The sequence below is a fragment of the Cryptomeria japonica genome, chromosome 10, assembly GCF_030272615.1.
Source record: "Cryptomeria japonica chromosome 10, Sugi_1.0, whole genome shotgun sequence".
NCBI lineage: Eukaryota > Viridiplantae > Streptophyta > Pinopsida > Cupressales > Cupressaceae > Cryptomeria > Cryptomeria japonica.
The window spans coordinates 816,780,601-816,795,069 of NC_081414.1; positions in this window are offsets into that span (position 1 = coordinate 816,780,601).

The following is a 14,469-nucleotide window of genomic DNA, read 5'->3' on the forward strand; positions in this document are numbered from 1 at the left end:
ATCGAACTAGTCATTATGTTTGATGTAAAAGTAGGTATACTAGCAATAGGAGTTGTCAAAGGAATAGAATGATTAACTTGAGTAGGAGGTTGTGTATAACCTAAAGTTTCGGCACAACTCTTCATAGGCATCACATTCGAATCCACAATGTGTGCAATACCACGCAAAATATCAATTCCATTCTTATCACTTTGAACCATACGTTTTAGACCCTCAATTAATGAAAGAGCTTGACTATCGGGGTATTCTTGAGACATCCATTGTTGAAAATCATCAAATTGGTTATCCAATTTTGAAAGTTGTTCTTCAGAAACCTCATGGAGAGCTTCTTCATCATTAAGAGGATTAGAGGAATTACCCATGTCCTCGTTAAAAAGGCCATTCAAATTAGGTTCCATCTCCTCGGTAATTACACCTTGGAAGGACTTAATCCTAAGGCTTCGTCTAACGGGAATAGTGTAAGTAGGGCTTATTGTTGTAAAACTCATGCACTAAAGAGAGAGAGAAGATTTTGAATTTTAGAGGTAGCAAATTTCAATAAAACCAGCCAATCTCCTAGATTTAAGCTGTTAAATGCAATCAGGACAATCTCCCGAAATTTCGGAAAAAATGTCCGGGATCGTGGCGAACGGAGTGCACACGGTCCTCGCAACTTTTTTCAAAATTTTCAAGGATGAAAGTTATGATGATTTTAAAGCTAATCTGAAAAAATTGAGTGATTTTACGATCTGTAGATAGGCCAAATTAAAGTTGCAATCTCAAAATTGAACCCTACCAAGATTGTTGAAAAATGTAAAATTTGAATTTTGAAAAAGAGAGGGAAACTGAAATTTTGAATTTTATGATTTTGGATGGAATACTGAAAGCAATGCAAGTTTTGAAAATTAAAAATTGACTTAATTTCACGCAAAATTCAAATTTTGAAAGTGGAAATCAAAGTTGTTGCAATTAAACACTTAATTTCAAAAGTCACAAACTGCAAAAATTTGAATAAAACACTGAAATTTCGAATGAATGCTAACACACTTTTCAGATTTAGGACTGTAAGAAACACAATTTTGATAGGAATTTTAATTTCAACGATTTTTGAATGATTAAAAGCCTCAATCCAAGCAATTGCTAGACCAACTTTGACTTTAATTTTGAAGGTGTTAAAATTGATAAAATCAGCCAAAATTTTGGATTTTAGCAGAAAAATACAGTAAGATCTAGCTCCCGAAATTTTAGAAAAAATGTCGGGGACGATGGCGCTCGGGGTGCACACGGTCCTCGCAAATTTTTTCCAAATTTTCAGGGATGAAAGATATTGTAATTTTGTTGCGGAATCCAAAGTTACAGCCGATTTGGAGGTGTTTTGATTAGTGAAATTATCAGTCAAAGGTTGAATCAAGAAGGTTTTAAAAATTAGGGTTTTGACATTTAACCACTTAATTTTCAGAATTAAAGCACAAATATGAATTGAAAATTTGCAATAGAAGGGTAGATCTGAAACAAGCATTAACAATTAAACATTTCACAAGTTCAATTACTAAAAAGAAAATTTTAGGGTTTTTATGCAATTAGCCTCTAAAATTTGCAAAAGATCAAACATGGAAATGTAATTAAGGAAACAAAATTTTCAGATCTAACCATGAATAATTAGAATGAGGATGTTCACGTCGGGTTCACCAAAATGTAAAGCAGAAAAATTGAACCCTAGTCGTTCTCCCCTCCCCAACTCCAAGGAGAGAGAAGGGAGAGTCACTAGGGTTGATGGTTTTCACTTAGGAGGGACGTTACATTCAAAAGAGGGGTTGAAACCCACAAGATCCAATCCCACGCAATGCAAGATTGGATTCTATATGAGTTTCAAGGGTTAAGACATCAAGGATACCCTCTTTTGTAAAGAAATGTAGATAGAATGATTGAACTAGGAATGCATGTAAAGTAGGAAAGATTCGCTTATAAACAGAGATAGGGATATGGGATGAAGCTGCGGACCTGGAATTAGCAGTAAAATGTCGAGACGGTAATGTTCTGTAAATTTGAGCGAAAGTTGACGGGACGATGGCGCCCGGCGTGCACATGGTCCTCCGAAAAATCCGCAAAACGAAGGTGGATCTGTTCGTCTCTGCACAAGGATTCCAGATCTTCAATTATAGCCGCGTACCTACCACCTACACATAGAAAAGAGATTATGATTGGGGGGTTAGGGATGAGGGGTTTGCCTTTAGGTCAAACCCTAGTTTTGGAATTAACCAAGAAATGAGAATGCTGTAAATGTAAATGTTTGTAATGTAAACAAGTACTGATACCTTGTTGTAAGAATGTTTGTATTCTTACATGTGAAGGTGTAATGTATGTAGTATGTAATGTGTTGTATGTGATCTCCTCTTCAATGGTTGAATCCTTGTCTTGAATGCAACACTTGGCCTTGAATGGAGACTTAGAATGATCAATTGCTTGAAAGAATGTTTGAATGCTTGAATGCTTGAATGTTGTTTTCGCCTTTTTTTTCATCTATGTCCTCCTCCTTTTGAGAGGGGAAATGTAGTTTATATACTTGTCAATTAGGGCTGATAGACTGATTTTCCCGACCTTAGGCCGACCTAGGAAGATTATTTTCCAATTTGCAAACATAAAGACCCGAGACGCAAAAGAGACCGGGCCCAAAAATAGGGCCAGGGACCAAGGCGCTGGGCGCCATGGTCCTGGGGAACCAGGGCGCTAGGCGCCCTAGTCCTGAAGGACCAGGGTGCTGGGCACCATGGTCCCACCTCCTGGGACAATAGGGTGCAAGGAGGATCAGGCCAGGGTGCTGAGAAATGCAGTTTTTGGTGTCATGAACAAGTTTCGGGGTCTCCATTCAGGTTCCGTGTTGCATTGCCATCGTGAAGACCCAAATGCAGTCGAAATTGCAAGTGTCACAATTTTAGGATGCTACACACTAAAAAGAGAGATTACCGAGATGACAGATAGAAAGATAATCATTACAGAGGACACCGAGACTTCAGAAGAAGAGATAGAAAGACATGCTTAATTGCTGATGAGAAATCTGACGATGATAAATCAGATGAGATGATACAGAGGAAGTTGTTTATGTGGCTATCAAGGATGGATCAGTTGAAGAAAGGTAAGAAGAAAAAGCCCTAATATCTCACATAAACACTAATGATTCTTGGATTATAGATAGTGGATGCTCACATCATATGACATGAGATAAACACAAGTTTGTTATGTTAGAAGATTATGATGGAGGCTATGTTAGATTTGGTAATGATGCACCATGTCTGGTAAGAGGTAAAGGATCCATAACACTTCTTGATAATGCAAGATGCAATGATGTTTATTGGGTTGAAGGTTTGAAATACAATTTGTTGAGTGTAGCACAGCTAAACAACACAGGTTACCAAATAGAATTTTAGAAAGGAATTGTCAAAGTTCATGACAAGAATGGAAAGTTAGCTGCTACCGGGACACAAACAAAAGGTAATACATTTTACCTTGACTCAACTCACAATAAGTGTTTGCATGCAAAGATTGATGATACTTGGTTATGGCATAAAAGGTTTTGTCATGTTAATTTTGATAATCTGATCAAAATAAGTAAGAAGCATAGAGTAAGAGGTCTACCGAGTCTTGAAAAACCTGAGAATGCTATGTGCTGAGGATGTCAGATGGGTAAGATGACAAGATCAAGCTTTATAAGTAATTCCTACACTTCTAAGGGAATTTTAGATCTTGTGCACACTGATCTTTGTGGTCCTATGAAAGTTCAAAGTTATTATGGTGATAAATATTTCATATTATTTGTGGATGATTATTCAAGGATGATGTCAGTAATGTTTTTAAAAGAAAAATCAGAAGCTTTTCAAATGTTTAAATGGTACAAGGCAAGAGTTGAAAATGAAATAGGAAGACAACTGAAATGTCTTAGATTAGATAGAGGAGGAGAGTTCACATCTGATGAGTTCAACCTATTTTGCAATGATCATGGTATTAAAAGACAAGTCTCTGCACTAAGAACTCCACAACAGAATGGAATAGCTAAAAGAAGAAACAGATCTATTATGGATTGTGCTAGAACACTGATGATTGAGAAGAAGGTTCCACAAACATTTTGGAGAGAAGCAATAAGCACAACTGTTTACAACTTGAACCAAGTTCAATTGAAGAAAGGTACTTTGAAGACACCTTATGAAATCTGGTATGGCAAGAAACCTAATGTAAGTTATTTTAAAATCTTTGGAAGTAAATGCTATGTTCATAAAGATGATAGAAATGACATGTTTGATCAGAAAAGTGAAGAAGGAACATTTCTAGGATATTCTTCTAGAAGCAAAGCATTTAAATGTCTGATCAAATCATCTAACAAAATAGTAGAAAGTGCAAATGTGAAAGTTGATGAATTTGTAGAAAGAAATGATGAAGAAAATTCCAAACAACCAGAAGACTATGATGAATTTGTCTATGTGCAACTGAAAAGTCCTACCGAGAAAACTGTTGAAGAAAATGAAGAAAATATCCAGTTACCGAGTAATGAAGAAGATCATACAGAACCTACCGAGCCTGTATTAGCCAAGTATGTCAGAAGACACCATGCACCAAGTCATATTATAGGAGATAAGGATGATCCAGTGATGACAAGGAACAAATTGAGACAGAACACATGTTTGATATCTGAATTTGAACCGAGAATAGTGAAAGAGGCATTTAATAGTGAAGATTGGATAAATGCTATGATAGAAGAGATTGATCAAATCAAGAAGAATGACACATGGACACTGGTCCCAAGACCGAAGGACAAAAATATAATCAGTACAAAGTGGATCTTCAGAAACAAGCTAAATGAAAAATGTGAGGTCATTCAGAACAAAGCAAGACTAGTTTGCAAAGGCTATGCCCAAGAAGAAGGAATTGATTATGGTGAGACTTTTGCACTTGTTGCTAGACTTGAAGGAGTAAGAACATTGGTGGCATATGCTGCTTTCAAAAACTTCAAGGTATATCAAATGGATGTCAAATCTGCATTTCTAAATGGAATATTAGAAGAAGTTTTCATTGAACAACCTGAAGGATTTGTTGAAGACAATAATAAAGATCAGGTATGCAAATTGAACAAAGCTTTATATGGTCTGAAACAAGCACCAAGAGCATGGTATGAAAGATTGCACTCTTATTTGATTAAGATTGGTTTTATAAGGACAAGTGAGAACAACAACATGTACATGAAGAATGATGAAAATGGAATACTAATCTCAGCCATATTTGTTGATGATATTATATTTTGTGGAAATGACTCTTTATGCAAGAACTTTGGAAATGAAATGAGCAAAGAATTTGAGATGTCATTAATCGGTGAGATAAAATATTTTATAGGTTTACAGATACTGCAAATGAAAAATGAGATTTTCATTACCCAATCCAAGTACATAAAGGAAATCTTGAAGAAATTTGGAATGGAGGATTCAAAACCAGTAAGTACTCCTATGACTACCAATTGCAAATTATCAAAGAATGATGAATCTACATCTATTGATGAGACACTTTACCGATCTATGATTGGAAAGTTGCAATATGTTGTTCACAGCAGGCCAGATATAGCACATGCAGTAGGCATTGTTGCAAGATTCTCTGCAGATCCTAAGGAAATACACATGACAACAATCAAAATAATTTTCAGATACTTAAAAGGCACTTAAGAGTATGGCTTAGTATATCTGAAAGGAAATGATTTTGATTTAAAAGTTTATACTGTTGCTGATTGGGCAGGCAACATTGATGATAGGAAAAGCACAAGTGGAGGAGATTTCTTCTTAGGAGAAAGACTAGCGAGTTGGCTTAGCAAGAAACAAGGATGCATTTCTCAGTCAACAACAGAAGCTGAATACGTTGTTGTAGCACTGAATTGTACCAACATTTCATAGATCAAACAACTGTTGGAAGTTATAAATGAGAAAGTTACCGAGCCAGTAACTATATTCTGTGATAGTACTAGTGCCATTAATATTTCAAAGAATCCTTTTATGCACTCTAAGACAAAGCACATATCTATCAAATATCATTATCTTAGAGAAGAAGCTCAAGAGAAGAAAGTGGTGTTGGAATATTTTAACACAAAGGAGAAAATAGCAGATATCTTCACCAAGCCACTACCAAAGGACACTTTTGAAAATCTCAGAAGTAAGGTAGGTGTCCTACCCCTATCTTCTACTCACTGACCGAGTTCGGTGAAAGCATCAATTCGATGACTCTATTGAATATCTTTTGGGGAGTTGATGCTGGAGTGATACACTTTAGAATGTTTTTCTAAAAGTGTACTGGAATTAATACTAGAATAATACAGAGAATGATACAGGGAACAGGAATTGGAGACAAATGCGCTGATCGAGACTCAGTTGATACACAACAGCAGGAAATAACTTCTTTCAGAAACAAATTATGTTTTAATTCTTTTCTTTTTGGCATTGTTGTCAAAGGGGGAGAAGACCTACCAATGATGGAGAAGACCTAAGGGGGAGAAGATCTACCAAAGGGGGAGAAGATCTGAGAAGACTGAGAGAAGACTACAAATTGAAACTAAAAACAAAAGAGAAGTCTAATGTATTGGGGAGAGCATTTCAACATTTCAGAATCACAGCAATCTGAATCTTTTAAAGGTCAAATCAATTAGTTTTTCCATCAATGCCAAAGGGGGAGATTGTTGGCAATATTGCATTATAACAGACAATGAAAGATTGTTGACATTTCAATAAGGATATTGAGAAGGTTGTTGATGATTATGGACATAACTGATTAAAGATGTTTTACTATCTTGATATTATTATTTTGTCATTGATGTCAAGAAATTGATTTTCTAATTTAGTATGATGTTGCCATATCTTGAGAAGTATGATATGAAGATTATAAAGAGGTCAGTAAAGACACAGGAAAGAATATGATGAATAAGGGGATAAGTTATTCAATGGGCAACTCTATCGAGTCAGACAATGATGAGATCTTGATGTTTTAGATTGTTTTAACATCATACATATGTTGTAAAAGGTAAAGGTTAATACTATACTATGTTATCAAGAAAAGAACCTAGTCGGTAAACCCTAAGGAACCTAGTCGGTAAACCCTAAGGTCATCACTATCGGTTAATGAAGGTAGAATGTCTACCGAGTGAAGTTTAGTATTCACCGAGTTGTAACCGAGCTATAACAGAATGCGTTAAATGTTTACATGTGATATTTAATGAATGATGCTGATGAGCTGGAGCGGATCAATGATTGGTAAGCTGTGGAAGTAGTTTGTTAACAAATCTAAGGCAATGGAAAGTCGGCAAGAAGATCTACAGCTCAGATGGAACCACATTACCCTAACACAAGTTCCAAGGTGAATATGCAAGTTCCAAGGCGGGGTAAAACATTTTTATATCGAAAGATACATTGAACCTGGACAAGATTGAAGATCTGATGGCTATGATTGATCATGGGAAATTGTGATCAATGAGATTAAGTGGTTAGAAGATTTTTTATAAATAAGAAACGGTTGATAAACAATGTATGTGGGTAAGTGTATGCACAAGGATGCTACATAGTGATTACTGAGCATAGAAGCTTGAAGACCTGTTAGAATAACATAGTATTGATGCCCAACTGATAGACAAGATTAGTTCTATGTCTAGATTGTATTGAACAAATAGGAATCTGCTTTAGAATTTTAGATGTGAAGTTGCAGACATATTTTATTACTGTTATTTTGTGAAAGTGATAGGAAATCTCTTAACCGAGTGGACTTAACAGTCTTATATGTAAATCCTCTAACAAGGTGACATTCTGATTAAGTGTTTGAAATTCTTTGATAAGGTCACTTCTAACAAAGTGAAGATCCTAATAGATCTGAGGGAAATCCCTTAACTGCGTCACATCTAGCAATGTGTTTGTAATCTTTAACAGGATTTGCTTTTAACTGAGCATACTCTAGAAGAGTATATTTCTTAGTGGGTCTGAAATCCCACAGTGGTTTTTCCCTATTTGGGTTTCCATGTTAAATCTGGTGTTATGAGGTTTATATTGTTCATATGCTTTTGAGTTTGCATGTTTGATAGTTTTTTGGTTATATGACTGATATATGTGTTACCGAAGTTGAATCTGATGTTTTTATGGATGATTAAGTTTGTATGATTCACACCCCCCTCTCATCTTGTTGGCTATTGGATCTGTACTTATATTAAGTATCAGAACTATCAAACAACCTTCAACTACTAGAAAAACCAAATCCAAAGGCTGAAAAGGTGTTGAGTTCAAGGATCACCAAGAAGACAAGACATCAAATCTATTGGGAGAACCTAATCAAATGGTGGGGTATGGATGATGCTGAAGCTACATGGGTGCTTGAGATAGAACTTAAGAAGTTGGGCATTGATCAAAATCTAATTCCCAAGGAGGTGACATAATTTTCTTTTGTTTGGGAGAATGGTGCAGGAGCACCTAGGACTTAGGTTTATAGGTTTTTCTCAATTTTGGCTTGTACTGACCTTAGCCAAGTCAGGTACTTAATAAAGACTCCAGGAGGGTCCAAGAGTGAGTGTTTTGATCTTCTTGATGGTCAAAAGTAGAAAAAATTGGTATAAGAATTAGGGAGGTTTAAAATAGTCTTAGGAATTCTTAAAAAGTCATGAGTAATGACTTAGAATAGGTTTCATAGATTAGAAGTGCAAAAAGTGCAAAAAGTGCAAAGTTGCAAAAAGTTGTCATGACAATTTTTGAAAGTTGTCATGACAATTTTTATCCTAAATTTCTTAAAGATGGAGTTAGAGATAGCCCAATTCCCTATAATTCCTCCACATGTGAGGAAGAGTATAAAAACCTTCTCTTGCATGGTTGCCAAGGTTGGAGTTTTGTTTTTGTAAGATCAACAATCTGAAACTACTCATTTTCGGACTGTTTGTCATCATTTTGGCTTATTTTGCTCATATTGTGAATACAAATGGATTGAATCCATTGATCCAGTAATGGATTGAGTTTATTTGGTTCATTTGAAAGTTATTAGTTTCATTTCAAGATTTTTAGTTAGGTTGTGTTAGTGTTTTCATTGCTTTGTTTGCAAACAGCCAGTTTTGGCTTGTAAATAGCAATTTTGTGTAAAATGGTTGCCCCATGAATTCCCTTCATGCTACCATCATGGCCTATTAGGAAATGGAAGGAAATTTTTTTTATAGTGTACATATGCAGGGAAAATTTCTAGAGATGAAGATTGATATGACTGTCAACTTGTTCTAACCGAGTCCAGGAGCAACCCCGCTAGAGGAGACAGGGTGAATTTGGAGTGTAAAGTGCAGGGGTGAATGCAAAACCACAATATAACCTTTTGGAGGGGTCCATTAAGTTCATAAAAAGTTTTATATGTAAGGGGAAGCCTTGAATAGACCATTTGATGCTCATTTTCCAAACTTGACCAGACATTGCCAGTTAGGAGGCCTAGAAACACTTCAAAACCCTCATTTTTTAGTTAGGGCATTGTACTGTGAGTTGGGAAACCAAAACCACAAAAATCACTTGGGGATAGGTGATTTTTTGAAGAAAAACCAATCTTATTGTAGGGTCTTTTGGACCATTTTCCCCTAAGCCCTAGAAAACCGGATTTTGGAGGCCTAATAGGGGCTCAATCCTTGTAGCCCTTTTCTAGGCAAAATGGTGAAATCGGTAAGAAAGCTAATGGATGCAAACCTCAAATGGACCCAAAAGGTATTAAAATCATGTTATAATCCACCTCCACACCTTTTCATCAACTCATAATAGTAGGAGGTCAAATTGACAAGTTGAAGACAAGACAACCATAATGAGCACATTGGAAACATTTTAAATTGGTAGGGTTCCTAGTTAAACACTTGAAGCAAACACCTTGAAATTGACAAGAAGCAAGCCCTAGAAGAGACTGAGAAGGACTTGGAGTCTTAGAGCATAGCTAGTCCTAGAGATTTGGTGTAATTGAGCAACACCAACTAGGTGAAGTGTGAGCAAGCTTGGTGAACCCCATCATCCTCATGATGGACTTGGTCTCCTTCCTACACCTAACATTCCTACTATGTATGGTGTAGTTCCACATCCTTGCTCTTATAAAGAGAAAATGGCTGCCTCTCCTCTTTTCCAACCTAAAAGACCTCAACCCAAACCTCCAACTACCAAAGATGAGAATACGTCTCCTCCAACAAATATTCCTCCTTTCATAAATATTCCTCCTCTTTCTCAATCTTCCGCCAAGACTCGATGGAATCCTTGTGCGCGAGACCAATGATGAATGCATCCTGTTCAAGCTTGTGAATTTTTTCCTCCAAATATTCAATCTCCCAAAACACCAACAATTGATATGATTCCCTTTTCTCCTGATGGGATGGGGTTAGGGATAGACTAGCCTAGTCTATGCTCTTGGATCCTTTCCTTAGATTACCTGGTGTTCTCTACACACCCTAGGGTCTCTAGGACTTCCCTTTCCTTGAGGAATCCCCTAACCTTTCCCAATCCACCCACCAATGAGTTGCAATTCTTCTCCTAAGGTCTCACCTACTCATGAGACTCAAAACCCCAAGGTGTGAAACAAGCTTAGCCCTTATTAGCCATAGTAAGGTTACTATGGCTAATAAGGGCTAAGCTTGTTTCACACCTTCCAAGGTCTTAACAAGGTTGTATCTAGTCTATTTCATGGTCTTTCCACCCATTCATGTTCCCCCAAGAGGTTTCAATATTCTAACCCCTTACCGATTTCACAAATTTGAGTTTTTGCCTTCAAATAGGGCTACAAGGATTAGGACCAATTAGGCCTTCTAACCGGTCTTCTAGGGCTCCCTCTCACAAATGGTTCTCAAACAACCCAAACTCCCAAAATGAACTGCCATTAATTTGGAAAGGACTCATGGATTTTCTAGGTTTTAGGCCTCCGAGTGTCCATACACTGTCCTAGGTGGATTTTAAGGTTTTCAAGGGTCTTTGTGAGGGTTTTTAGGGTCTGCCTGGGTCACAGTGAGTGTTTTGAGTTTTAGCCACCTTGTTTGGATTTGTGGAGGCTCCTCCTTCACACCAAAGATGATTCACTCACTCCTCTGCACTTCCTCCAAAGGATGCACTCTCCACTAACCAACCTTGCTCTCCAAGACCTCTGCAATTTGACCTCTCCTAACCGGGCACTGTCCAGTCTCGCCTTGGAGTGGGTCACTGCTTGGCCTCCTTGAATTTCCAAGGGCCCTTATTGCATGGGACTATAGTATAGGGTCTTCATTTCCATTCCCCATGGTTTCATGGTGTTTCCACAATGGGGAATGGAGTGAAGACTTCATTTTCTCAAACCAGTCCAAAATTGGACAGTGAGACTGCAACTTACAAATTATTTACAAACACACTCAACCGGTAAACAAAAAGATAATATAATCACTCACAATGAAGAAATATTCACCATATAAGACATTTCACATAGTTTTTCATGTAGTTCAATCCATTTACTTTCCTGGTAACTTCATTCAATCTAACTGGTAACCAACAAACAGTCACAATCAAACTCTTCTTGCTTGGGCCGTACAATCTCTGACATCCAACCCATGCATTTATGTTTTGAAAATAATTATACCAACTTTTCCTTGGTCCATGTGCCCATATTAGGGTTCTCCATGCCAAACTAAGGATTTTGGCCTCCTGGTGGAAAAGTTGCTTGACAACTTTTAAAAGTTGTCATGCAACTTTTACAACTTTTGAGCAACTTTCCCAATGTTGCTCTCCATGACTCCTAGACCCACAATGGGCCAACCTAAGGACACCACCATGCTATGAAGGACCCCTAAACACCACAAAGACACACATACCCTTCATTTTCAAGAAAATCTCAATCTTGATTTATGACCCCTAAGATCTACTCTAGGACCCTAACTAGGACCTATGAGCACTTGGCTCATTATTTTATTTACAATGGCTTCATGAAAAGCATAATACCAACAAAACAAGAAGGAGGGAGAGCTTGGAAGGGTGCTCCTACACCATCTCTCTCTTGATCTTCCCTTTTACTTTGTCAATTGATGTCGTAAGATCCTTAGTCCACTGGGGGCTTGGCGTATCTTGCCTCCTTGACATGGTGAAAGTATTTCAATCTTGTTTCCTTGTACTTTACCGGAAGTATTGGCATACGCTTATACTCTCACTCAAGTGGGGGCTAAATGTAGCATCATAAAATTATGACCTAGCAATTTTCAACCACATTTGGGTCTTCACATTGGCAAAATGAATCCCTAAGCTTGATTGGAGACCCGAGACTTGCTCAATCCCTGAAAACTACACTTTCTCACATCCCGCACTACCTAAACCCTACTTTCTATCCTAGATAAGGGAAAGATAGGGGTGTGGGGCCCCTATCCCCCCTGGGACAGGGGCATGGTGCCTTTTTCCTCCTAGGATAGGGGCATGGGACCCTTGTCTTTGCCCTATTTTGGGGCCCGAACATTCAAACTTTGCATTGGGCTTTACATTTTGGAAGTGAGAAAAGTTTCCCTATGTGGGGCTATGATGAAAAATCAGTCAATTAACCCTAATTGATGAATACATAAGATGCTTTTACCCTCCCATTTGCACAAGTAAGAATTCAATTGATCGAGCATCCAAGCATTCAAGCATTGAGCATTCTCAAGTCTCCTTTCAAGGCTAGGTGTTGCATTCAAGTTAAGGATTCAACCATTAAAGAGCATATATCTTTCATCATTCAATTCCACAAAAGCAACTCTATCCATATTTCAATAGCATCCTCCTTTGAGGTGAATTATATTTCAGTCTTTCATTTACATTTAGTTGCAAGTACTTTTCATCATTTGGTTAATTCCAAAACTGGGGTTTGACCTAAAGGAAAACCCCCAATCCCAACCCCTTTTCCTCTCTTTTCTATGTGTAGGTTGTAGGTGAGCAGTCATGTTTACAGATTTGGACTCCATTCTCAGAGGCGGAAAAACCCTTTTTGACACGCAGATTTTTCAGAGGACCGTTTGCACTTTCAACACGGTCCAGACAATTTTTGCTCAAATTTGCAGGGGAGCTTCATCTCAACATTTTGCTACCAATCCCAGGTGCACAACTTTATCCAACATTCCTATCTCAAGTTATAGTCATTTATTTATCTTTTTTACACTTAGTCTTAAATTGCATAATTCAACCTTTTACATTCTAAAAGAGGGGTTACTTTTCCCTTCCTAATCCATTGTCAATTCACTTAGAATTCAATCTCTTCCTATTGAGATTGGATTTGGTGAATTCTCCCCCCTCTTTTAATGTAATGTGCATGAAAAAGTTAAGGAGAATCCTTTGTGAAACGTTCAATCCTTCTCTTGAGGAGAGAAAATCTTTCCTCTTGATTTCTTCATCACCCTCTTTCACAACCATTACATTTTGGTGAACTCGACGTCTTACATGCTTGACAATACAAATCATTGCATATTTTTCATTTGTAAGTTTAATTTTAGTGCAAATTTACAAAACTTAGTGGTTAATTCAATCAAAACCCTAGTTTTCAAAAAAATGGAATTGAACTTGTGTCTTGTAGAAATTGCTATCTATTGTTTTAGATCTGAAAATTTCTTTTCTTGATAAATTCAATTTCATCATTGTCTTGTTCAATTTGCAAATTCAAATTTACAAAATTAAGTGGTTAGTTGTCAAAATCCTAATTTGCAAAAATAAATTTGAACTTGTGCAAAAATTGAATTCACATTTAGTTTTCAGATTTAAGACTATTTTCATATTTGTCTTCTTGTCTAAAATTCAAATTTTCAATTTCCCTCCCTTTTTTCAAAATTAAAATTTTAAAATTAAGTGATTAGGTCCTAAAACCCTAATTTTTAAAATTAATTGGATTTTGTGCAAATTTCAATCAATTTCAGTTTTCTAAACATTCTTCAAGGTGGCCCTATCCATTAGGTTTGACCTTTTTCAAATTTGCAATTCAATTTCTTGTCTTTTTCAAAACCCTAATAGGGTCTTATTTTCACATTCAAACCTTAATTTCACCTATCTAAATTTCATAAAATCAACCATTTTTTTTGGGGTTAGCTTTAAAATCTTCGTAACTTTCATCCCTAAAAATTTCTGAAAAAGTTGGGAGGACCATGTGCACTTTCAACACGATCCCTAGCTTTTTTCCCGAAATTTCGGGAGACTAACATTATGACTGTATTTAATTGCTTAAATCCAAAAAGTTGGCCGATTTTCTCGAATTTTTCTCTCTCTAAAATAAAAAATATTTCCCAATTTCAATATCACAACTTTCAAGGAAAATTTTAAAATTAATTGGTTAATTATAATCTACCCTAATTTTTAAAAAATCAAATTTTGACAAATTTAATTTTGAAATTAAGTGGTACTGGCCCTAATTTTAAATCTCAATTTCTTAAATTATTTTGGAAATTATGTCATTCCTCCTTTTAAGAAATTTCAAATTGTGTAATCATAACCCTTGAATTTTGCATTATTCAATTCTGCG